This window comes from Mustela erminea, chromosome 5 (genome assembly GCF_009829155.1).
Source record: "Mustela erminea isolate mMusErm1 chromosome 5, mMusErm1.Pri, whole genome shotgun sequence".
NCBI classification, from domain to species: Eukaryota; Metazoa; Chordata; class Mammalia; order Carnivora; family Mustelidae; genus Mustela; species Mustela erminea.
Window position 1 is genome coordinate 33,705,009 of NC_045618.1, and position 26,291 is coordinate 33,731,299.

At 49.3% G+C, this 26,291-nt stretch overlaps 1 long non-coding RNA gene across 2 annotated transcripts; it reads left to right on the forward strand.

Moving 5' to 3' along the window:
• Window positions 1-988: 988 nt before the first annotated feature.
• On the forward strand, window positions 989-20,639 carry LOC116590592. Of its 2 annotated transcripts, none has more exons than XR_004285660.1 (4): window positions 989-1,174; window positions 1,753-1,827; window positions 4,993-5,007; window positions 20,628-20,639. It is a non-coding gene; the product is annotated as an uncharacterized LOC116590592 (long non-coding RNA). The 2 variants fall into 2 exon arrangements; XR_004285661.1 differs by lacking the exon at window positions 4,993-5,007 and adding an exon at window positions 8,615-8,628.
• Window positions 20,640-26,291: the final 5,652 nt, after the last annotated feature.

Consider the following 26,291-nt stretch of genomic DNA (forward strand, 5'->3'; position numbering starts at 1 on the left):
AAAAAAAAGCCCAACTCTCAATATGAATCCAATACCAATTTTTATTAAGCTTCAAAAGATACAAAATGGCAATGCAGCCCCTAGACAGCAGTTGCTTCACAAAGTCTTGAACATCTTAAGGGCAGTTTCAGGACACTTCCACCCAAACACGGAGTGCCTTAGTTACAAAAACTGAAACGGATTTGGAAAGTTCCCCTCCATTCCCAATAGACGTTTTATACGTATAGTAACAGTGCTTACTACCCCTTCCGCTGGGTGAAGATTAAACGAACCCTTGTAGAGTGTGACTCAGCGCCTGGGACACAGTGGGCGCTCCCATGGCACTGCTGCCGGCGCGCGGCAAGCTGCCCGTTTCCTCCCCCACCGCTTCATCACCGGAGACGCCGCGCTAAGTAAGCACCAGAAGCCTCCAAGCTGACATTTAGCTCCTGCGCTCCAGGTGGGCACAGCTCCGGGAGGCTGGCGACGTCATTACATGTCCGAATAGTGTCACACGGGCTACGGTCGGTGGGGGGTGAAAGCCATTTACCTAGATATCTTTTTCCTAAAAGTATTTTTACTGTTCAGGAGCCCTGAGTTTTAGCCGAACCCCAAAACCTTGCAATTTCAAGAACCACCAATTCTTTCAACTCGCAAAGGAGCGAGTCGCGCTTTTTGCGCAGGCGCCAACGTGTTCCGGGCGGGCTGTTCTCGCCCCGCCTCTTCCGCCAGGCCCGGGCACCGATTGGCCCCCGTGATCCATATAAGAGGCGCACTGGCCGCACCTGGGTGGTTCAGTCGGTTAAAGCATTTTCTGCTCAGGTGATGATCTCGAGGTCCTGGAATCGAGCCCCGTGTCCTGCTCTCTGCTCAGCGAGGGAGCCTGCTTCCCGGCCCCCTCCCTCTGCCTGCCTCTCCGCCTACTTGTAATCCCTGTCAAATAAATAAAAATCTAAAAAAAAAAAAAAAAAAAAGGCTGCGCAAGCGCGGAATGTCCTTCCCTCAGCTGCCCGCTAAGATGCTCGGTCCTTCCGAGCAAGCTAAGGCCGTGTTGGGGGGAGGCCATCACTTCATCAGGCGACTAGCACCGCGCCGGCACGTCCGCTCAGCACTCGCCAGCACCATGGCCTCGGTTTCTTAGCTCGCCTGCATCTACTCGGCCCTCATCTTGCACGACGATGAGGTGACGGTCACAGTGAGTGCGTGCCAGACCCGCGCCATCAACATCCCCGGCGGAGGCGGGGGAGAGGGGCCCAGCGGCGGGCGGGCCCACGTGCTCCAGCTTCCTGGGGGACTGGAGTACAGTCAGGCTGCGCGCTGCGTCTTTGGGTTTTGCTTCAGCGAAACTTCCGCGGCGTGAGGGCATCCTAACCGCACCTGGGACACTCCCTGTTTGGTGGCCCTGAATTCCTGCGCTCCTCTTACTAGGCCTTGTTGGGCCAGGCTGCGGGATGTGGAGAGCACGTTAGCTTGCTCTACCTCCGGCCCTGACTCGCAACTTAAAATAGCGGCGGGGCTTGGGCAAGTCCTGCCTGCGAAAAGGAAGCGATGCGCCGCCTTGTGAGGGGCCTGGCACACCGGAGCCGGGTGCATTCCCTTTGCTGGTGATAGTAAGAGCGTACGAAAGGGTCAGTTTTAAATAAGCGCACATGAAATACAGGTAGAATCTATGAAGTGGTTAAACACGGTTTTGGACAGACGTTTTGAATGTCTTTCGTTTGCAGTGTTTTGGAGACGTTTACGAAAACTACACTTTGGTTTGCTGTTTTTTAGGAGGGTAAGATCAATGCCCTCCTTAAAGCAGCGGGTGTGAATGCTGAACCCTTCTGGCCCGGCTTGTTTGCAAAGGTAAGGTGAGGGCAGCCAAGTGATGGGGAGAAGCAAATCTGGGGACATTACTGATTAAGTCGGGTATTCGTGTAACACTAAAAAGGCTGGAAAGTGCCATATTCCACTGGATCTTTAAGTGATATTTCCTCATAGTTCCTTATCTAGAGCCTAATTAAAGTTTATGTCTTTTACCTGACTTCAGTCAGGTTTCTCTTTGCTTCTGTTCTGAAACCATGACATTCATAAATGTATATATGGTATACACACGTGCGCATCAAATGACTCCTTAAAACGGCCACCCAGGAGATAATATCGCCCATGTTGTTCCAAGCACATTATTCTTGCATGGTAGTCTGGTTTCATGGAAATTGGATGTAGTGACCTTTTGTTGGCCATTTACTATTTTGGGGGATATAAAAAGACTAACAAAGACAAGATTCCTACCCAAGGAACTTGGCACTGGCTATCTTTCCTATTTTATGTTACTTAATCTCTGGCAAGAGGCTATTAGCTTCATCTCTTCACGTTGTGTCCAGAGAGTTCTGAATGATTGAAAACACTGTGCCTTTAGTAAAGGTCCTCTTCTTTAATAAAGTCCCTGGACTTAGCAGTATGAAAAATGGAATTCACTGTTAAGAGGAGATCTGGAACTGTAGAAAGAATCCTGGTTTGAGTGTTTAAGGAGGCATGAGTTTTTTTGCCAACAACTTACACCAGCATTTTGGGGCCAGTTTTCTCACCTATAAAAGGAAGGAATTAGGGGCGCCTGGGTGGCTCAGTAGGTTAAAGCCTCTGCCTTCAGCTCAGGTCATGATCTCAGGGTCCTGGGATTGAGCCCCACATGGGGCTCTCTGCTGGGTAGGGAGACTCCTTCCTCCTCTCTCTCTCTGCCTGCCTCTCTGCCTACTTGTGATCTTTGTCTGTCAAATAAATAAATAAAATCTTTAAAAAAAAATTGGAAGGTGGAGTGGAGCTAAAGAGCAGTGATGCCTATAATACTTAATTTGCTAAGAGTAGATGATGTATAGAAACCCTATAGCCAGGGGCATGGTTGGAACCAAGGCTAGGACATTTTTGACCAGGTAAGTTGAGGGGCCTGGAGCTCTTTGGAGTTTAAAATACTTAGCAAGTGTTGACTTTGTTTTTTAGCTGAGGAGAAGAAAGTGGAAGCAAAGAAAGAAGAATCTGAGGAGTCTGATGATGACATGGGCTTTGGTCTTTTTGACTAAACTGCTTGTGTAAGCTGCTCAATAAAAAGCTGAACTCTTGGTTGGTGTTGGTTTTGCCCGTTGTTTGGGGATGTGCATTGTACAGATGATCTCCTTTCTGCAGCACTGGCTGCCAGCCTCTTCTGGTATGACCCTCTTCTGGTATGACCTCTTCTGGTATTGCACCCTGCCACCACCAACTCCTGGTGAGAAATATGGCACCAGCCAGATGCTGTGCCAAGAATACCTAATGTTGCGTGTGGAACTGCATGGAGAGGTGGGAGAGAGATCAGAGCAGATGCCTTGTCGGAGTCACCTGTGTGAGTTCATGACCACAGGGTTTGTCTTCTTGACAGGAGTAAGAGTCGGTGGTTCTGGTATAATCAAGGCCTCTTAAAAATCCCAAGTAAGGGGCACCTGGGTGGCTCAGTTGGTTAAGCATCTGCCTTTGGCTCAGGTCAGGATCCAGGGTCCTGGGATCGAGTCCCACATCAGGCTCCCTGTTCAACAGGGAGCCTGCTTCTCCCTCTCCCACTCACCCTGCTTGTGCACACTCTCTCTGTCAAAAAAATCTTTAAAAAGAAAAAATAAATCCCAAGTAAAATCCTGGCTACAAATTTTCTGAGCTGTGCCGAGTCATCAGAGGTAGAGTACTGCTATATCCCTGGGCTTAGAATTCAGCAATAACTGAAGAAGTGGTGAGAATTCAGGCTTGTTGGGGCGCCTAGGTGGCTCAGTCGGTTAAGCTTCTGCCTTGGGCTCAGGTGACGATCTCAGGGTCCTGGGGTTGAGCCCTGCATCGGGTTCCCTGCTCAGTGGGGAATTTGCTTCTCCCTCCTACTCTGATTTCTCGCTCTCTTTCTCAAAAAAAGAAAATTCAAGGTTGAGTCCCCATTTACACAAAGAGGTTGAAACCAAAATTCAAATCTGTGTTTGATGCTAACAAAGTAACCTTTGGGGAAGGGGATGGCTGAGCACTGGTAATGAAGACTGGTTCCCTTCAAAATGCCAGGGGACCCAAAGATTTGGATTTATAGAACGTGGTTACTTTGTCTTCAGAGCACATATTAGGTGCAAGGCACCTGAACATCTTGCCCTTTCCTCTGTCTCTATTAGAGATCAAGAGTTGGTGAAAAGCAGGATGTCATGGCCCCAACTGTCCACTGTCCAAAACCATTAGTGTTTAGAACCAGATGGGTAAGTGGCTGGTGTACCTCACAGAATTGAACACAACCCTGCAATTCTGCTTCTGTGCATTATTACCCAAGAGAAACTATGTAAGGACATCAGGATGCATCTTTGGGAATGTTTAAAGCAGTACTTAGAAGACAGCAAAAACCTCAAGTCCATCAGCTAGAAAATAAAATGATCCTCAATGATCAGCAGTGAAAATGAGCTGTGGATATAGAGGAATTCTTAAGGTTAGATTAAGAACAAGTCCTGGTAAACCGCATACAGCACACCGCCCTCTTCCTAAAGCTCAAAAATAAGATGGATTAAGTAAGGTAAGGGATGGTTATTTTAAGATCTTAAAGAAGAAGTAACTTAGAGGTTACTGTCATTAAAATTTTGTGCATGTGAGAAATGGGTCATAAAGTGATTGTGGGGCGCCTGGCTGGTTTGGTAGAGCATGGAACTCTTTGGTCTTGGGGTCATAAGTTCAAGCCCCATGGGTGAAGAGCTTACCCAAAGATTGATCTACACACACATTTAAGTGTTTTTCCTCCTCATCTTCATCAGCTAACAGCCAGTGCTGTGCTGATCTCCAGCATGTCCCGTCATTCTGCATAACAAGCCCATGGTAAGACCCATGTCACAGGTGGGTCAATGGGAGCTCAGAGGTTAACATGAGGTAAAGACTAGTAAATGGGTAGAAGGATTCAGACGATACTCTGCAAAGCCTGCTCGTAGCATCTTTCCCCATGTCCCTGCTCCTTTTCCCCTCCTGCCTCAGTTTACTCATCTATAATGAGAGGGCCTGCCTCACTGGGTTCTGGAGACTTCTGAAATTCCTTTCTGGAAGCACTTAAGTGTGAGGAGGGAATATGGACACTTCCCTTAGCCAAGGAAATACCTTGAATGGATTAAAGAGAACACTTAACAGGAACATAAAGGAAAACAGAATCTAGAACAGCTGTAAATGAAGTGATAGATTGGGACACAAATACCAAGTTCAGTTACCCAAACTCTATACAATGACAAATGTGCGCTATAGCAAGACTCCAATGCAAACATGGCCTCATCGGTGGGCCCAGCTTTTGAAAAGAAATCTTTCAGTATAGTAAAACCCTAAGTAGAGCTAAGAACCTTTCCAAAGAATGATCTGATAAAGTAGGAGATCCACCGACACATGCAGAAATGCCAACCTTCTATTCATTTGATCCTGAGTTAAAAAGTCTGCCCAGTTCCACTGCCTTTTTAGTTCTCCTGACCCTTAATTTCTTCTTTGCAAAATGGGAATACTACCTAGTTTATATTGGGGAATGGACTGGCCCAACAATGCTCACTGGTATGCAGATGCTATTTCCCTTCTGTGTAACGTACAAAGAACACAGCTGGCATCCCTGGTTCTCAGAATCCCTCGGTCCAGCCAGCCTAAGCCTTGTGCTCTTCAGACACTCCCCGCCCACTGTCAGTCCTCTGCAATCAGCCAGCAGCTTTGGTTTCTCATGACTGGTTTCATGCTACTGATTATTCACCAAACATACTCTATACTTTGTTTAAAAAGTTCCATTGTTCCCAAGATTCTGTTCAACTCTCTCCTGTGGCCACTGAAAGCATACCCAGGTCCAAGGCTGGCTCACTTGTCCCTTTTATAATCTTGCATCAGCAAGGAGCCAGGATTAGGTGTAGGGGAGAATTTTAGGAACAGACTTGCTCACTGACAAGCCATCTAAGAACAACAATTTTTTTTTTTTAAATCCATATTGTCACTGAATGTGTTGCACAATGGGATAAAAAAAATTCAAAGCTCCTGTCAACTGTTTTACTCCTTTTTTTTTTTTTTTTCCTTTCTTCTAAAAATGATGAGCAAACCACACATGAAATTCTAAAACCACCTTTTGGAAAAGAGAAACACTCTAATTAAAATGAAAGAATTCAAAATATTTATGCAACAAAACAACTTGGTATATTGCTACAAATTCAAATAAAATATGTCAAATTCTTTCTCCTCACAATTTGAAGGAGCATATACAGTAAAATTCTGAGAGAACAAAGTGAACGAGGTGTTAATGAGCTTGGTCGCATAATGCTTTAGAGTTTAGAAATAACTTCCACAGGTTTTCCCATTTTGAACTTGACCATGTCAGAAGCAGTGAATTCACCCTGGTCACACAGCAGACTGGTGCTCAGAGAGTCCAAGTGCCTGCCAGGTTCGCACAGCTAATGGCAGGCAAAGCGGGGTCTGCCACCTCCGTTGTCTCCACTAGTTCTACCACGACATGGTGTCCCTTCCCCGCGTGCGCTTTTGTAAGGTATGGTGATGGGCCTTTGATTTTTTTCCTGTCATTGTACAAGCCTCTTCTCCAACTTATCTTTGCAAACAAGCCTGGATAATTCTGCTAAAGGTAAAGACGAGCCACTTTCAAGAAAGCATTGGTATTTTTGGTTCTTCTGAAGCAGCCAGGAGAGGCCCCTCAGAGTCAGACTGCAGACACCCCACAGCCTGCATCATGAAACCTGAGCTGTTCAGGTCTGATTCAACAATCCTCCCTGAACTGGGGTGTCTGGGTGGCTCAGTGGGTTAAGCCTCTGCTTTCGGCTCAGGTCATGATCTCAGGGTCCTGGGATCAAGCCCCTCGGGCTCTCTGCTCGGCAGGGAGCCTGCTTCTCCCTCTCTCTGCCTGCTTCTCTGCCTACTTGTGATCTCTCTGTGTCAAATAAATAAATAAAATCTTTAAAACAAAACAAAACAAACAATCCTCCCGAACGCTTATAGAAGGACAAGGGGTCAGGACCATCGTGTATTTTCACAGGATCGCTCAAGGAGTTATGGGCTTCCAAATAACCCTCTAACTTCTACCCAGTTGAACTCACCACAGCTTCCACCCTTCTGGCTTGTATACTTTGAGGGTTATTAGGACATCCAAATACAATGAAAAAAAAAAATGTGTGTTCACCTTCCATATCTTTGCACTTGCTATTCTCCACTCTCACCAGGCCACTGACCATCTACCCCAGTTAATTCTAGTGCTCCAGGCCTTAGGAAGGCCACCCCAGGCTATATTAAATCCTCTGCTGCAAGTTCCCTGTCTTAACGCTTCTTCGAGTAGATGTGTAATTATGCGTTTGTGACAGTTTGGTCAGTATCTTCCTCCTCCATACAGTAAGCTTGGGGATGGGGCTGCCTGCGTTGCTCACCTGTATCCTCATTACTTATCACAGTGTCTGGCTCATTGTTGGTGTTCAATATGCATTCATCACATTGTCCAACCCTCTCCTTTTACACACGAGGAATTCGGGGCCCAGAGGGGAGGAGGACCTTGCTCAGCAGCAGGGAATGGGACAGCCAGAATTGGAACCCAAGTCTCCGGACCAGTGAATGTTCTTATCATTGTGGCAGCCGGTACAGGAGCACAAAACCAAGCCTGCCCCCCACGGCGAGCTTCCTCCCTTCCTCCCTCCTTTCCTTCCTTCCCCACTTAATACGCACCTTCGGGGTTGCCAGGGACAGGTGTGGGCGGCCAGGCCCTCAGGTGGGAACCCGGGAGCTCCGGCTCCGTGAACCGAAGGGAAGAGCGTCCGGAGATATCCCCAGGTGAGGCCCCAGCCAGGCTTCAGTGCTGAATCAGGAATTCTCGGCCGGTGAGTCAGCAGAGGCAAAGGTGTGGCGCCCCGGAGCCCCGCAAATTGCCTTCCGGACACAGTGACCTACCTGTCACCTCCCCTGTCACGTCCACGTCGTCTAGGATGACGGAGAAGGTGCACGAACTTGGAGACGGAGGGCTGGCGGCGGGATGAAGAGTCCTCTGCCCACCCCGACTTCACGCGCCACAGAAGCGAGGTCCTCTGGCCGCACAGGTGCCTGAGAGTCTGGCCCCCGCGCTCGAGCTTTTATAGCCCGCTGCTCGCCAATCAAAGTCCGTGCTGGGAGGGCGGGACGAGAGGCGGGGCTAAAAGCCGAGGGTGACCGAGGGAAGCCGAATTTCTCAGTTGCACCGAGGCCCATTGACCACTAGGGGCGCGCGCGGGTCCGCGGAGCCTTTTGCGCATGCTCATTAATATCTCCGGCGCTCCCAATAGCTTTTAAGTCTGTTTTAGAGGAGGTTTCGCAGGCTGGGGCGCTGGTTAGTGAACTAAAGTAACTAGTCGGTTGTGAAACCTCTCTGCCGTGAACTCCAACACTTTCGCTAACCAGCAGGAATGGGATGGGGCATATTTGTAAACTGGGAACAATGACCCATTCCTGCCCCAGAGCTGGTTTTCGAGGGAAGGGGCGGTTGGGTATGGATGGTTAATATCACTCCAACTAGTTCCCTGTTTTATTTTAGGGAAGTAGGTGCTGACTCTTCTCAGCACCTTCCTTTCCAGAAAGCGTTTTCGCCCAGAAAAAGAAGTGATTTCTTCTGCTTTTGGCTACTCATCATCCAGCTGAGGCACCTGGGCATCTGTAAAAACCAGACCAGACCAGACCAAACCAAACCAAAACAAAACAAAACATCCGAATGAAACAAATAGCAACAACTACCCAGTTTCCTGGGCCCCTGCACACTGCACAGGCTGAGGAACCCAAAGCTGGGGGAGGCGGAAGGCGGTGGGAACCCTGCATTTTCACCAGTCCCAGGAAGTCTGTGGGTTAGCACTGGAAACTCCTGGTTTAGGGCAAACCCAGCTGCTCGTGCTGTGCCTGACAAGTACAAGGTACATGATAAACATGGGCTGAAAGAATGAATTAATAACTGTCTCCAAATATCCAGTTGGATAATAAGCTACATTGACCATGCTTGGAAAGTGGACTGTTGATTGGAGTGTAAATTACTGCCACTTTTTAAGGAGTGCGATTGGGTTCCATCTCTCAGAATTAAAGGTGCTCTTTCATCCAAGAATTTCACTTGCAGAAATCCATCCAAAAAATACATGTATAATTTCAATGAAGCATTTTTGTAAGAGAAGAAAATTGCCTGAGAGGAGGCTTTCATGTAACTGTTAACAGGAGTGCTGCTATTGAACGATATCTAGAAGGCCTTGTTAAGTGAAACAAGCAAGCTGAAGACCAGTATACGTAATACGACCCTAAAAGATTCACATGCATCTGTTTGTATGTGTAAAGGAAATTCTGGAAGGGTTAAAGGAAAAAAAAAAAACCCCAACAAAAAATAAGTAAAAAGTAAAAGATTACCTCTGAGAAGGGTTGGAGAGGATGGGAGTGAGATTTTCCATTTTAGTTTATCCATTCCATATTGCTTGGATTTTTAAAAACCACAGCCATGTATTACTTTTAATAGCTTTTAAGTCTGGTTTGGTAATGGCATTGTCCTCTCGGGCACAGGTTAGCCAACTAAAGTAACTAATATATTGTTAAACCTCTGCATCAGGAGATTCCAGCACGTGCTGTTAAGGAATGGGATGGGGCACATTTGTAAATTGAGAATAATGACTTGTTCCAGGCACAGGGCTGTTTTTTGGGGGGGAGGGGATGGCGGTTGGGGAGCAATAGTTAACACTATCGTTAGTTTTTTAAAAGTGAAGTGTCTTCAGTATAGAAGAAAAACTGAACTTGGGGCACTTGGGTATCTCAGTGGGTTAAGCATCTGCCTTTTAGCTCAGGTTCCTGGGACCAAGCCTTGCATCAGGCTCCCTGCTCAGTGGGGAGCCTAGTTCTCCCTCTCCCTCTGCCTGCTGTTCTTCCTATTTGTGCTCTCTGTCAACCAAATAAATTAATACATCTTTAATAAAAAGGAAGAAAAACAACTTATTTTATGTAGCTCTGGAGGAAAGAACTCTGACCAACCAGGAGACAGTTTTAGCTCAAAATAGAGAAAGCAAGAAAAATTTTGCTGGCTATTATCCGGAGGCTGGGATGGGGAATACAATATCTGATTCTGGGAGGAGTGCAGACAAGATACCACAGGTTTTTAAGGAGGTAGGTTAAATGCTCTCTGTCACACTACCTGGATTAATTCAAATCCCACTGTGCCCCTGAATAGGGCAGTGTGACTTTAGGCGAGTTGTCTAAACTCTGGGTGCCTCAGTTTCTTCACCTACAAGATAGGGATAATGATGACACCAACCTCATCAAGTTCTTGCAGAATTACACGATATGGTACATGTCAGAAACTCAGCATGGTTCCTGTTCAAAAAATGTTAGTATTTCTTTGCTGTTTTTATATGATGGATCGACCCTTTAAAAAGTTGAAAAGAGAATCACAGAAAACATTTCTGCTCTTGGAGGGGCTCTTTTATTTTTCCACCTTTAAATATTTATGGAAACAGCCAAATGTGGGTTTTTCAGGATGAATGGATTTAGTGGATTGGTAGACTTGCTTATATGCTGGATGGCTTTGCTTATTACAAAGCGAATTTTGGGGGTTTGTTTTGCAGATGCTGGCTCAGTGCTGCCCCACCGTGGCCAATCGTAGGAATGGCTACTTAGCTAAGTCGACCTTTTCTTACCAGAGCATACCTGGGCTGGGTGGGGTGTGTGAGTCAGGCAGGCTGGGCAGGTGGGCTGTTGGCCCAGGAGTGAGTAAGTCAGTCCACACCTCAGGAAGGAGAGGCATGTTTGTATGCCCACCAGTGACTCTGCCAAGAGGAAACCAAGTTCACTTTATCTACTATGGTCATGCCTCCTGTGTAATTTACTTAGAACGTTTGACTTTTCCTTTTAACGTGCTCAAGTTCATTTCTTGTCGAAAAACAGAAAAGCACGTTACTGAGCTGCTGTGCTATCTGGCGTGCCCTTGGCTGTCCTCCAAGGTTGTTGGAAGAAACAGCCACATGAAAACCACTTCTGCTTTTGCCATAAAACTTGCGGAGGCCGTTTTGTTGTTACTAGGTCTCATGTGAAAATTCTTCTAAAATTTAGGGCCAAGAGAAAGTTTGTATCCTCTGAGGAATTGCTAGCCAGGCCTCTTTTATCATAGCAAGCGTTCTGTGACTTACCAGGCCCTCTCAGCTTTAGCTACTGACAAACAGTGCTAGGCTCAATGCCTATTCTCAGCAGTTAAATGGACCCAAGATGGGTAATGTTTCCTCCTTGTTTTCTTGGTACTAATTAAAAAATTTGTGTGTGTGTGTGCCTTTTTTAATGATTTTGCTGCATATTGGTACTCCAATCTACACTCCAATCTACACTCCAATCTACACTCCCATATTTTTTTGAGAAAGAGGCAAGGAATCCATAAATTAAATAAGAAGTGGAATATTTGAGGGTTTTTTGTTTTTTGGTTTTTTTTTTTTCTGGTGAAAAGATACTTGAGATGGTTTTAAGTGGTTGCACTTGGGTTTTCGAGACTAACAAGTTTACGGGTCAAAGATTTCAGATCGTAATGTGTCTTTACTTGGGAAAATGAGACGCTCATGTAAATAAGGCCATGAAGGAAGTATAAGTTGTGGGCAAAAGATCAGCAGCTACTAAGGTTCATTTCCTCATCTACTATCACCAAGGATAATACTGAATCAGCGTGGACAGAAAGCTGGTGGCCTATCTGGACCAAAGACATTTTTCCCACTCCCGTCTGATGAACCATCAGGAGGGCTACATTTCATTGTAATCGTGTTTAAAAATAAAAATGGTCCTGAGAGGGTCCTGAGAGGGTCCTGGAACCTCTGAGCAAAGGAGATACATCTCTAAGTTCTCCTTTCAGTCTTGGTTTCTGCCTCCTTCCTGAGAGAGGTGGGATCCTCGTGGGAGCAGAGGCTGTTGGGGAGAGAGGTCTGTTCTGCTCGAACATGAGATAAGCCCTCTGACCTCACGGCCCCCCTCGAAGATGTCTCTACAGCCTCTGCCGGCAGACTCACCTACCAGCCCTCCGGGCGCGCCCAGCTCCTTGCTCTGTTTACTCTCAAGTAAAGCCTTCCTTCTGTTTACTCAGCAAAGATTCTTTTAAGACAGGCTAAGCACACGGTTTACTCTGCTAACAAGCTTTGGCATTTATTGTGAGGACCTGTGTTGACTTATTCTTGAGTCTTCATTGACATTCACTGGGAAATGTCAGTGCAAACACAGGGAGACATCCTGGGAGCCTGCAGTCCTGACAAAGCATTCTGGAAAGGGCCACCCTTCCTATTTTGGTTGGAACCCACCTTGAGAGTTAAAAATCACAATAATATACCCACCACAAGAGATTTCAATGATCTTCTTTTAGTTTTTAGATTCAGTATCCGAACCCTTCTGCTCAAGGTCTCTTGAAAGTTCCCCGTGTTGATTCTGGACAAGACTTGGTCTGGGCCGGCCACTTGGTGGGCCCCCTGCCAAGAGCCCAGTCCCGAGCACCCTGGGGACCAGGACACGGCTACAGAGCACCTTCAGCTGTGGGTTCAAGGACAGCTCAGCCTCCACGTGGTTGCGTGATCTTGGGACAGTCATTTCTTCTCTCTGGCTCTTGGTTTTCTTATTGGTAAGGTGAAGAGAGGTGGCCTACGGACGCATCTCTGCAGCTAGACTGGGCTTCAGGCCCGAGCGCCAGGCCCTAGGAATGCTCAAAAATGTTTGTTTTGAATGAAGGGATGAATAAGCCACGCCAATTGATCTCTTGGGTCTTGCTCTGACGTCTTGTGCCTGAATGCTTCCAAAAGGCAGGCTCAGTTTGAGTCATAGTCTGACAAGCTCTGCTAACAAGGTCGCCATAGATGGCCACAAACCCCCAGCGTCTGGATCCGGCCCTGTGGCTGCTGAGTGATCTCACCTGCCTCTGGCTCTCGTCTTCCCCTGGCTCCCCATCCAAGCTGATGCTTGTAAAGGAAACATCTTTTTAGGTGAGGGGCCTGTGTATTTGGTTCGTCTTTGTTGCCTGGAAACTGTTGACATCCCGAGACATTCTGTTGCCTTCACTGGGTAATGAAAAATTGATGACTTTTTTTCTCTGTCAACAAACTCGCAGCCTGTTCACCTTGGCTGGGAATGGGTGGGAAGCTGGCTCTTTGCTCCGCAGCTGTTTGCTCTCTTTCTCTTCCAAGCACTTGGGTTTACTTTGCTTAGAGGCGAGGTGGTTGTCGGGGGCGGGTAGCTGAGACTGGCGGGGGAGGGGACAAGACGAGTGTGGCTGTGTGTGGCCGCTAGCTAACACCGAAAGAGCTGTTTTCACCTCCTTCCAGTGTTCCTTCAGTTTCAGCAAATGCCTCTGCCCAGCAGATCTGCCACACCTCTGCCCTCCAAGGTTGCCCTGCGCGCACCCCTCCCAGAAGCCCAGTCTGGTCTCCCTGGCCCTGGATCCTCCTCGTCCTCAAGAAGCCTTGGGGACAGTCTGCAGTGTACAACCAGCGCGTTTCCATTCCACTCCAGTTTCTCCTCCTGGCTGTGCCTTAGCCTTGCGGCGATCCCCCCAGTACCCCCACCGAGGACAGGCAGATCTTCCAGGACAAGATGTAGAAGGGACCTCAGAGATAATCTGAGTCCCTCATTTTTAATATTTGTGGAAGAGGAAGCTCAGTGAGTGGAGGTGATGAGAACGAGAAAATAGGCATCCACCATCCTGGTCTCACATCAGGTTCAGACCTCCATCCCCCAACCTCTCAGCTTGTTAGAGGATAGAGCTGTTTCCAGAGGCCTCATTGGCTTAGACAGTCTCACCTTCCTGCTTACAGGTGGGGAGGGCAGAGCCCAGGGCCTGGCTTCTGGGCACCCTCTTTGGGACACTGTCCTTGGGACTGTCTCAGACCAAAGCTACTCCTTCTTTCCCAACTGCAGGTGCAGAGCTGTCCCCCGAGTTAGCAGCGGCCCCGAGACTCAGAAGGGCACAGGAATCCTTGCTGTCTGCTGAGGCGGCACCTCGGGGGATGGGTTCCTCTTAGCTAGCCATCGATCTCTGCCCGGCCTTTTGCTCAGTGGCCCTTTGGACCAGTGCTACTCAGATTGAGATCCCTGGGTCCATGCTGGCTCACAGCCCATTGTCACCTGAAGACAGGCCCAGGAAATTCTTACTGAGAACTGAGAGTCACACTGAGAAGCCTTTATAGCAATTTGACATGGCTGCATGTAATATTTAAGCATTTCATTTCGTTTCACTTTTCCCCCTAATTCCATTTGTATTGCATCTTACAGAAAGTCTTCGTCTGCGACAGACTGGAAGTTAGGAAAAAAAAGAAACAATAACAGCCTGGTCCTTCTTCACAGATGGCTTGGAAGCCCTGCTCCTGACCCCCTTTGCCTGGCTGCACTGGGGTGATCCCCCTACGCTGCGCAGGGTCCCATGAAGTTCTCCGTTGGGACAGAAGAGGGCGCCAGAGACACAGATAATCTGTCTTTCCCCAAGCAAGAACCATTGGTTCTGGGATCATGCTCCATTTGACACCTTCTGGATGCTGGGACACAGGAAGAAAGGGAGGCTTTTTTCTTCTTCTTGATTTGTTTCAGCTAAAAGCAAAGTTTCGAGGAGAAACACCTAGAAAGGCTGTCCACACGGAGATGGCAGGAGAGTGAAGATTGCAGCCAGGGGCTTTCTTCCTAGGGAAAGTGTAGCTCTATGACTTGGGTGTGTAGCACAGGACACGGAGTCAGGCTATCTGGGTGCAAACTCTGCCTTCTCTTGGTTGTTGAGAGGACGCGGGAAAGCCACTCAAAGTCTTGGAAAGCCCAGTTTCTTCAAGTGTAAAGGGGCCATATTAATGGTTCCTACCCCATAGGGCTCTTGGGGGATTAAAAAAGTTAACCCACATGAAGCCCTTAGCACTGAGCCTGGCCCATACAGACACCCCGCAAATGTGTTCATTAGTGTGACAGTCCCTTCGTGCCTGTTGTCTCGAAGTTCCTGTGAAGTTGGGAACCTCCCCCTTTTCACACAGGCAAATGGAGGGCAGCCAGTCCCTTTTCCACCAGTCATCCTGACCACTAGACCCTGTAACACCAAGAGATTTGGCTCAGCCCCCACCTCCTCCAGGAAGTCTGCCAAGATGGATGCGAGCCCGGGAGTCTTCCCACTGTGGCATTATTCTTCTAATTACTAATTCTTCTAATTTCTTCCTCCTCTGGATCTCCCCAGCTCCATGCCAAGTCTGCACATTTCATAGTGTATAAGGTATCTTGCCACTGGAAGACACTGTGACGTGGTGGTTATGAGCCCAGCATGTGGAGCCAGGCTGCTTGATTTGGAATCCTGGTTCCGTATATTGATGGCTGTGTGACTTCAGGCAACTTACTTGACTCCTCTGTGCCTCGATTTCCTTATTCCACCTCGTGCATTACCGTGATGATTGAATGAGGTAATGCAGGTGAAGGCCAGGTGCCCAAGAAACCTCAGGAGATGAGGAGGCTGAGGCTCAGGAACGGGAGGAGCTCAGTATGGGGTGCTGGACCCCAGCCGTACCCCAGTAGGGAAGTAGGCACTTTGGTCATCCGTTGGCAGTTGAGGGAACCGAGATCGGTTTACACACATCTGCAGGGATGTGAGGAGCTGGGGTGGGGTCGCTGGCCTAGAGCGTGTGCAGTTTCCTCTTGCCTGCTTCGTGACAGGAGGCTGGAAAACTAGAGGAAATTGGGGCCCCCAGCCCGACCTCAGCACCCAGAAACAAACATGCATATTTTCTCTCTGCTTTGCTCCAGGCCCCAGTAGGACCTTTAAGAGGATAGGGTGTTAGTGAGGGAGTGGGGCTCCCGTCTGGGGAACCCCCAGAGCTTCTAACAGGCATTCCTTGGGCAGTAAAGAGATCTTGGCAAAGAGTGTCAGAGTGAGCAGCAGGGGGCGCTGTGACACCGGCGGAGAGCCCAGGCCTCCCCTGGGGGAAGAGACTAGGGATCTGACTGCTCCAGAGCCAAGCTCTGTTTAGCTCTTGGCTCTGCAAGCCAAGCCAAGCTTAGCCGCCTGATGAAGCCGGCTAAGGGGAGCAGTCCACCCAACCACTCCAGCAGGGACCTTCAGGAGAGCTGAGATCCCCGGGAAATATGGCCATTATGAGCCCTGACTTTGGCGTTGGCGTGCTTGGGTTTGAAAGCCTGTACGGCTCTTACGGTTCATGATCATGGGCAAGTCACTTAACCTTTACACGTCCTCATGGAAGACACTTACTGTCTCATGGGGCTGTCAGGAGAATCCGTGCGATGTGCGTGTACATTTCTTAGCTCAGTACCTGGCGCTCAAGGAAGCACCAGGGAATGGCCTCTCTTACTGTCACTAAGACAACCAGATCATGGGGTTGTCCCAAAGAGGCGAGGCGCCTGCTTGCCAAGGGGTCATGTCCTGGTGCTGCTCTGGCCCCCCTGCTGTGCTCTGTGAGGGGGCTTACCTGCTGGGACATGCACCTCCCTGTGCCTGATCTCCAAGCAAGCCGCTCACGTCCCACGGGCCCTGCCTGTTGCTGGAGACCCACGAACCTCATTCTAGCCAACATGCTCAGTGGAGGTCAGAGAGGGGAGCAGGAGAGTGTGGTTCCTCCCCAGCTAGGGACTCACTGTGAGTGCCTTGCTATCACCGGCTCTTGATTTCCCCAGCTGCAGTATTTCGTCAATTTCCCCCACGTAGTTCAGTATCAGCCATCCAGGAACGTGTCCCCAACCTGCGGGCATATATTTACATTTTAGCCCGGCCCTTTGCTGGAAACCTGGGCGTGGCCTGAGGTAGTAAAGGGACGGGTTCCCAGCTGAGGCCCATGGAGAACACAGCTTGGCGTGACTTCCCTCTGCAAAGGGGTGACCTTGGCCTTCCTTACTGTCCAGCTTGCCCCTCTGGTGTTCCTAGCCCCATGTGGTGCCCATTCGGGGTACAGGGCCCTCATACCCTCAGCTTGGTTTGCTCTTGAAGAAAGGGCCAGAAGGATCATTGCCTCTAAGGTTTGGATGACTAGTAGGGTTGGTGCTGCCCGTTCTGGGGGACAGTTTATTGAAGCAGAGATAGAGGTTTTTTTTTTTTTTTTTTTTTTTTTTTAAATCTGGAGAATTAAACCCTGTTTATGGAATCCCAGCAAGAGGCTTTGAAATGGGAAGGGTGAGGCTCCCCATTCAAATCCCAGCAGCCTCCATTCCCTGGCCTTGCGCAGGGAGGTGGGGCTGCTGGGGCTGCTGGGGCTGCTGGGACAGCTGGTTCATGCCACATGCAACTAAAGAAAGAGAAGTACATTGGATTTCATCAAAATTAAAAACTTCAGTATTTCCAAAGGCATCATCAGGAAAGTGCAAAGGCAACTCACAGTATGGGAGAAAAATTTGCAAATCATACATCTGATAAGGGACTTGTATCAGTAATATATAAAGAACTCTTACAATTAAACAAGAGGACAAGTGACGCCGTTAAAAATGAGCAAAAGACTTGAACAGACATTTTTTGAAGGACATCTACAAATAGCCACAAAGCCGCTGGAAAGATCGTTACATCATTGATCATTGGGGAAATGTAAACAAAACCCCCTATGGCACGCTACTTCACACCTATCAGGTTGGCTGTTATCCAAAAGACTGTCAGGAACAACTGTTGGTGAGGATGTGGAGAAATTGGAACCCTCATACTTTGCTGGTGGGATTTTAAAATAGTGTAATCCCTTTAAAAAAAAAAAAAAAGGCAGGTCCTCAAAAATTTAAGTGTAGTATTACCATATGACCCAAAAACAACTTGGTATGTATCCAAGAAAATTGAAAATGTATGACCACACAAAAAGTTATACACAAATGTTCATAGCAGCACAATTTGTAATAGTCAAAAGTTAGCCCTCATTCAACTGTCTATCAATGGATGAATCACCCATGAATAGTGGTCTATCCATATAATGAAATAATATTCAGCCTTTCAACGGAATGAGGTACCAATCCACTCTACAGTGTGGGTGAATCTTGAAAACACTGTTTTAAGTAAAAAAGCCAGACCCAAAAGGCCACTGTGTTCTGTGATTCCATTTGTATGGGATGTCCACAGTGGGCGGGTCCACAGAGGTGGACCTCGGATTGGTGCTTGCCAGGGCGTGGGGGAGGAGAGAAAGGGAGGAGCTACTAACTGGTACTAGGGCTTCTCTTTGGGCTGATAAAGATGTTTTGGAGTTAGTGGTGAGAGTTGCGCAACTTTGTGGATATACGAGAAACCACTTTCAAAGGGTGAATTTTATGGTATGTGAATATTTCAATGAAAAAAAAAGCTCCTGGAAGGAACGGAGGGATCCTTGAAGCCATCCCCATGCCCTGTCCTCACCCACCCTAGTGCATTTGGCCATTGCATTCTTTCAGATCATTTTATCATGAAGGTTGGAAAGCCCCAGGGGATTAAAGTGCTGGGGGAGAGGTATTTCTGGAGGCCACAGTCTTGACAGGGGTGCTGCCGGCATTGGGGAGCCTGCGAAGAGCCAGGATGCTAGATACTTTGCAGTGCCTCAACCCATTTCACAATGAAGAATTGTCTTGCATTCTACATGACTTGAGAACGTCTCTCCAGACATTGATGGAGATGATTATCTGAGCTAAAAACTAAACTCTGATTTACATAATAAACACCAAATATATTTGCAAGGCTTTGCTATACACTGTGTTTCCCGGAATACTACTACCATGCAAATGGGAAGAGCTCACAATATCTCCAGGTTAATGTCAGTAATTTATCTCGGAAAATGAGCTGTTCTGTGAAAATGCTTCTGGGAACATCTTTCTTTTCCTCTCCTTTCCTTCTGTTTATGTTCTATTTTTTTTTTTTTAAAGATTTTATTTATTTATTTGACAGAGAGAAATCACAAGTACATGGAGAGGCAGGCAGAGAGAGAGAGAGAGGGAAGCAGGCTCCCTGCTGAGCAGAGACCCCGATGCCGGCCTCGATCCCAGGACCCTGAGATCATGACCTGAGCCGAAGGCAGCGGCTTAACCCACTGAGCCACCCAGGCGCCCTCTTTCTATTATTTTTGAAGGGGGAACATTTTATTCGGACCTGTCAACCCAATCCCAACCAACATCCTAGATCTAACTGTAAAATATGGTACAATGCTTCTATATTCAAGAAACAATCACGTGAGATTGGCAAATGCTTCAAGGTCAGCTTCTTGGTCACCCCATATTTTAATATGGACAGTCACAAGCAGTTGCTTCACATAGGAATCTGGCCTCTCTTGAGGCCAGTGACAGCCAAGAGGCACCGCACTTTGTTGCTGCTTTCATGTTTTTCTTTTCTTTTTTTAAGAGATTTTTATTTACTTACGTGAGGTAGAATGAGAAAGAGAGAGAGAAAGAGCACAAGCATGGGGAGCAACAGGCAGAGGGAGAAGCAGACTCCCTGCTGAGCAGGGATCTGGAGCAGGGCTTGATCCCAGGACTCCAAGATCATGACCTGAGCCAAAGGCAGCTGCTCAAACGACTGAGCCAACCAGGCACCCCAGCTGCTCTCAGGTTTTTCAAAACACGACTTGATTTGGACCTTCTACGACTTGTATTTGGAGTGTGTCTTGATTCTTTTCCCACACCCTGTTTTGCTAAAAAATGTTGCGTTGAATTTTGGGGACATATACATACACTAGCACCCCCCACCTCCCATAAATCCCAGTCAAAAAGCAGGGTATTGAAGATACATGGTCTTAAAAGTACGATAGAGGAGTGATCTACAGGGAGAACAGTAACTGGGAGATGGTTTGTCAGGCAGACCTGAACTTGATTTTCTCTGGGTATTGGAGGCGGGGCGTAATCCTCTGACTGGGGCTTGAAGGGCCTTGGAGAATGTCCATCCTTCCTTAGTTCACAGGGAAGAGACAAAGAGCCCTGGGATTTGCATAGGGTCACCTAGTCATGGCCTGTCACCTACCCATGGCCGAACTTGGGTGGGAGCGCCCAGGCAGTGGTTTTGGGCTCTATACCGGGAACTCAGGCTGCACTGGGGCAGCCCGTGAAAATACAGGTCACCAGATAGGTTTGGTGGAGTGGCCACTTAGCCTTTGAGCAAGCAATTTCCAAACAAAAAGTAAGTCATGTATCACGTTGTTCCTGCCGTTGGAAAGTAAAGGTCAACGCATTCTTGGTAAACATGCCAACTGGCTATGAACAGCAGATATCATGGGGACCAGAGTGGGTGTCCAAACGTGGTCAAGTCGGGGGTGTGGCAGCTGAGCAGAGAGGCTGGGGGTTTGGGACCCAGCCATCTGCAAAGCCCATCAGTGCGCGTGTTGTTAGATGTAAGACGGATTTGCCTCTGCTCTGTCTCCCGGAGCCTTCTACAGAACCTCATGAGATGAGTCTCAGAACAGGGGGCTGGAGAAGAAGGGGTATGGCTTATTTAGCTCCTCTGATCCAGGGTTGCCCATGGGGCAATCCTGGGTTGCACCAAGGGGGTTCCTGTGCACATCTCGCCATCCTGGTAGGATGGAAGGGGAGAGCGGGGAGGACCCAAGCGGGACTCAGGTAGGCACACTTTCACAAAACGGAGCAAAGCTGGTGTGCATCTGGTGGCCGTGGGGCCAGCTGGGCTCAGAAATGCAGCTGAGGGTCTGCAGTGACGCCCAAGGTGTAAGTTGCCGCCCAAGGTGTAAGTTGCCGAGAGGAATGAGCACGGAGCAAATTAGCAACAGTGGGAGACGGCGAACTCGGGGACGCACACGAGGCCCAGACCGGTGTGCAGTGCAGTGGCGGGAGGTGCAAGGAGGAACTCACTCCAGTGCCTGAATGGTGCCATGTCTGGTCCTGCCCTGAGGTCTCCGCACAGGCTGTTCCTCCGTCCTGGTGTGCTCTTCCCACCCCACCTTCCTCGGCCCGCTGGTTTGGCTCACACAGCCCCTCTGATCCCAGACAACGCTGCCCTGACCAAGCTGGTTCTCTCTGGGCTTGGCTTGGAAAGAGCCTTATTGAAATGGGGTCTCTGCAACGCTATTAGTATTTAAAACTTTGTATTTATTTATGTGTCTATTTCACAGGTGTTTCCTTTCCAGGACAGTAATCTTCAAGCAAGGTCCTGGCATGCTCCAGCAAGGGGAGGGTTAATCCTTTGGCCAGCCTGCATCGGCAGGACTCTGGCTTCATGCCTCCAGTGCCCCACCTTCTCAGTGCTCTGCGCCCTCCTCTCTCTGTGGTTAGGCCAGGTTCCCTGAAGGTCCTTCTCCGTATATCCCTAGGGCCATATCCTATTGATTTGGCAAATTTTGGCCTAAATGTGATCTCCTTCAGAGGGCTTCCTTATGTTACTGTCCCCAGGTTGGAAAAAAAATTCACCTCTCCCTCTTCCTCTAACCCTGCTCCCTGCACCCCACCCCCCATCATCATGCTCTTTCTGTCCCCACCCCCCAGAGCTTGCTGCCGGCTTGCCTTAACTGTGGACTTCCCTTGGGTGCACCTTGAGGGCCGGAGACACGCCACTTCCAATTTTGTGTCACCTCTCACCCCCACTGCCATGTCTGGTGTGAACACATGTGACTCAAAAGGACACCAGAGCCCCTGGAAACCGGAATGACACAGACTGAAACTCTCATTTCAGCCCCCAGGGGACGCAAAGTCTTGAAGATGCAAATTTCTGCAAACTGTCCCCGCCCACTTTGGCTCCACGGTCCTGCCTCCGAGAGAGCTACTTCTCTGCTCTGCTGCTCCCTTATTAACTCCCTGGAGTCCACCCAAACTTTGGGCTAGGGCTTTCTCTTTGGTCTCCCACTCCAAAGTCCCTGGGGCAGCAGGAACCTTATTGAAGATACAGGTGGTATCTCACTGGGCTTGGGACAGTGAGAACTTCGGTTAAGGTTACATGTTATACATTTTACTTTTTTGTTTAAAGTTCCGCCAGCCTTCTTGCTATTGGCTACTCCCCTCTGGCCCCCTACCCTCTGGGCCCAGGCCCTCTCACTCCGGAGCAAACAAATCCACGTTGCTCCCATTCCAGGCTGGCTGTGCAAGGTCAAGGCCAGATGGATGGTGAGCAAACCAGCCGTCTGTCTGTTAACGCAATCCGGCCTCAGATGGAATGGAGGCTTACGTGGGACCCTGGAGGCCCCTCCATGGTCCTTTCGGGATTCTGAAAGCCCCAGTCTTGTTAGGTCTGGCCTCCCTCCCTCTCCCCGCCCAAGGGGCCATCTCTCTCCTGGAGTCAGCTCCAGCAGGGCCTGGCATGGCTTCATCCCGTGGCTTGCAGTCAGATCCCAAACAAACCGCCTTTCTGAGAGAGACAAATACCCTGGAACCCACTAGAGGCATCATGTTGCTCTCTGCAATCTTAATCTCCCCTGGCAGGCCATGCTGGAAAAAGCATCCAGGGGAAACCGGATCTTTCCAAGCAAAGCCTGGGCTGTCCCCCCTGCCCCCCCACCGGCTGCCCCCTTGCCCCCTGGGTGTGCCCTGCCAGGCCGGGCCCGCAGCCCCACAGTAGAAAGCTCCCCAGAGTTCCACGCTGTCCCTGCTTCTGTCTCCAGTCCCTGGGACTTCCGTGAAGGGTCTCCAGCTGGCGCCTGCTCTGTCGGCAAGAGGAGGTGTGCTGAGGAGGAGGGAAAGGACTGGGTTTTGAGAGCAGAGTAGCTGGGTTTGCCCTTCCACTCCGTCAACAGGGTAGGTCATCAGGAAGCTGGCTCGGTGACCTCCGGTGAGCCTTCCAACCATTCTGGGCCTCCGTGTGCTCACCTGGAACTTGGGCATAATGACAGTGCTGTAGGCTCACAAAGTATCCGGGACACTAAGACAGAGCAGGTTTGGAAGTTCACTCCGTGAACTTGAAGTAGCCCTTCAGTGGCTAGTTGTTAATGGTCCGGACTTACTGTGTGACCTTGGGAAAGCCATTCCCCTCTTTGGGCCTCCGTTTCCTGATGTGTAAAATGAAGGGGGCTGAAGGCTGAGCTCAAGGAGGGTCTTTCCCTTGGACTACACGGTGATGTAAATTTCATGTCAATTCTCAGGTCATCACTCAATTAAGCTCTAACATATAAGAAAATGCACCCGGGGGCACCTGGGTGGCTCGGTGGGTTAAGCCTCTGCCTTCGGCTCAGGTCATGATCTCAAGGTCCTGGGATCGGATCCCGCATCAGGCTCTCTGTCCTTTACAATCACAATTCACATCCTTCTCCCCATAAAGTTTTCTCTTGTCCCTTCACAGTCACCTGCCCTCTGCTCCTGGAGCTAGAATGTCACATGATGGTATCCTACAGATGAACTCTGTTGTGTCTGGTTTCTTCCAGAAGCCGTGTGATGTCTGTGAGATTCACGCATGTTGTTGGGTATATCCGTTGTTTGTGCCTTTGTGATGTTGAAGAGGATTCCACAGTGGGGAAAGATCACAATTTGCTCATGCATTTGTCTGCCCGTGGACATGCGGGCCATTTTTGAGGTTTTTTTTTTTTTTTCAGTTTTTGGCTATTATGAATAAAAGCTCCCCTGAACACCCGTGTACAGGCTTTTGTTTGAGCATAGGGCTTCATTTCTCTAGAGTAAATGCCAGGGAGGGCAACTGCTGAGTCATGTGCAAAGTGCGTGTTTCGCTTTGCAAGACGCAGCCAAACAGTTTTCCCACCAGAAGTGCACGAAGTTTCCAGTTGCTCCAAGTTCTCCTTGGCCCCTGACACTGTCTGTCAGGATTCCTTCCTCCTGCTGACCTTGAGTGCCTGCCACTGCCTGGGGCCTCGGCTGGCCCACGCCCCTTGTCCTCCCTGCGCTCCCACCTTCTCTGAACCATGCTCAGGCCTGGCATAAGCCACCAGCCTGCGGGGAGAGGGGCCCGAGGAGACAGACGCTCTGCTACTCTGAGGAGACCTGCCTGGAGATGGGATTTCAGATGCAGCCTTTCCACTCAGCCAAGTAGATAGCCTGGGGCCTTTCAGGACCACTGGCTTCCTCGGGGCCCAGAATTTTGTTTTGCTCATTTGCATGGTTCCTTTCCATGGATTCAGGTCCAGGCTCCCGTCTCACCTTCCTGGAGAGGGCTTTCCCGGTCACTGGGCCCAGAGCCGGATTCTGTGGGGCCTGCCTGAAGCTTGTTTAATTTTTGAGAGTGCTGTTTAGGAAAAAGCATCCCTGATTGGGAATAAGAAATTTGGTAGAATGGGAACAGGAAGGGGCCCGACCACGCAAAAAGCCTTGAAGCATAAGCCTTATTAATTTTGGGGTGAGTCTGCTTCTACTGTTCCCACGGAATGAAACGGGTACCCTGTCTCTCTAGGCCACGCTGTGCCTTGGTTTCCTTTTTCTGTGGACTCTGTCCATGATGTCACACTCTATCTCTCTTTGTTCCCTGCTCTCCCCCCACGCCGCCGGAACGTACTCTTGCGAGGACGAGGGTTTGGGGGTTCACTCCTGTATCCCCAGCGCCCACAACAGTGCCTGGTACTTGGTGAACACTCAACAAACATTGATGAAACCAAGAAATAAAAGCTTTCCAAGGGCTGCTGCCTTTCTGCTCGTGGGAGACGGAGTTTTAAAAGTGAATCATTGGGCTCCACACTGGGAACGTGGTATGGGAGCACCTGCTCCCGGCCAGGCACTCTCTACGCGTTGTCGTCTTAAAGACTCTCACAGCAACCTTTGAGAATGGAGGTGGCCACCATTGTCCCCATTTTGTGGGAAACTGAGGCAGAGCGGGATGAAGTCATTTGACGAAGCATCCCATGGCCCGTGAAGAGGTGGCTGGGAATGTCCACCCGGGTTTGTCCTTTCTCGTGCTCCACAGTCCCTCTGGGCAAGGCCCCTCTCCAAACTCTGAGCCCCTCAGAGTTCTGCACTCCATGTTCTGAGAGGAGGGAGGGGTGTCTAAGGCTGGAGTGCTCAGAGCCAAACCCAGGGTGAGCAAGGTTCCAGGCCTGGAGGGGAGGGAGGGTCGGGTCCTTTGGGCGGCCCACAGGGAGGGTAAAGAGAGGTTCGGTGCACCACCTGGCCAATGGCCTTGTCCTCATCAGCTTGAACTGGGCCAGCCTGGAAGGGACCTGTGTTTGCTGCTAAACAAAGGCACAGGGACTGGGCCCCGAAGAGGGTGAATTTTGAGTTGCTTCCAGGACTTGATTTAATTTAAAGAGACTGAGGACAGTACTAGGAGCCCAGCACTACTTCCTGCCCAGATGCCAGAAATTCCACCAGTTCCCGCCCCTGAGATCTTGCGTGAGCCGAGGCACCTGCCTGAGTCAACACATCCTCCTTTCCTCCTGTAGACCGGGGCACGAAACACTCACTTCCCAGCTTGACATGAGGATTAATTAAAGTTACGGCATACGAAAGCATTCAACACCTGTGAATTTGCTCTCCTCCCTGGCTTTTAGAAAAAGATCTCGAACTTCTGGCTAATGTCCCTCTGGTAACCCTTCATTCCCCAGCTGGAAACACTGACCTTTGGTCCAAGATCAGGATCAGACGTCATCTTCATCCCAGGGTCATTGTTTGAGTCACAAGCAGACTTTTATTTAGCACCTACTATGTGCCCGGCCCTGCTCATCTATCATTTCTCTTCTTCCCCATGACCCTACAAAGTCAAGTTGTTTCCTTTTAAAAGCATTTTATTTATTTATTAAAAGATTTTATTTATTTATTTGATACACAGAGAGATCACAAGTAGGCAGAACAGCAGACAGAGAGAAAGGGAGAAGCAGGTTCCCCACCGAACCGGGAGCCCCATGCAGACTCCATCCCAGGACCTTAGGATCATGACCTGAGCCAAAGGCAGATGCCCAACCGACTGAGCCACCCAGGTGCTCTCAGAATCAAGTTCCTTATTCCCATTTTGCTGACAGAGAGATGGAGGCCCCTTGGATAATAAGCATTGTAGCAGAAATGAGGAGCGTGGGTCTTATGTCACTTCCCAGGTCACCTCTCTCCTGTCTTCCTCCCTACTCTCGATTCCAACCCCAGAATGCTATGCTGCTTGACTTGAAAAATCATCTAATGTTTACTTACTGCCTACTCTCACTGTGTGGGGGCAGGGCTGGCCTCATCCTTGCCTTCAAGGAGCCCAGAAGGTAGCTGAGGACAGGGGTGGGGTGGGAGGGATTCTAAGATCATGTGGCCAGTGCGTGGCCAGTGCGTGGCAGGGCGATTGCGCTGCTGCAGGGGTGCGGAGAATCCAGCGGGGGCAGTGATGAGCACGGGACCCAGCAATGCACCGCCAGTGTCGTGTTGGCGTGCGTGTGTGCACACACAGTGGGACATGCTTGTGACAAAGAGAGACGAGATGAAGTTGCTGCCTGCTGGGGTCATACAGTGCCCCCGACTGCACTGAGTCTCAATTTTCACTTTCAGTGAAGCACTTTTAATTTCATCTTTCCAACGAGAGCTATTTT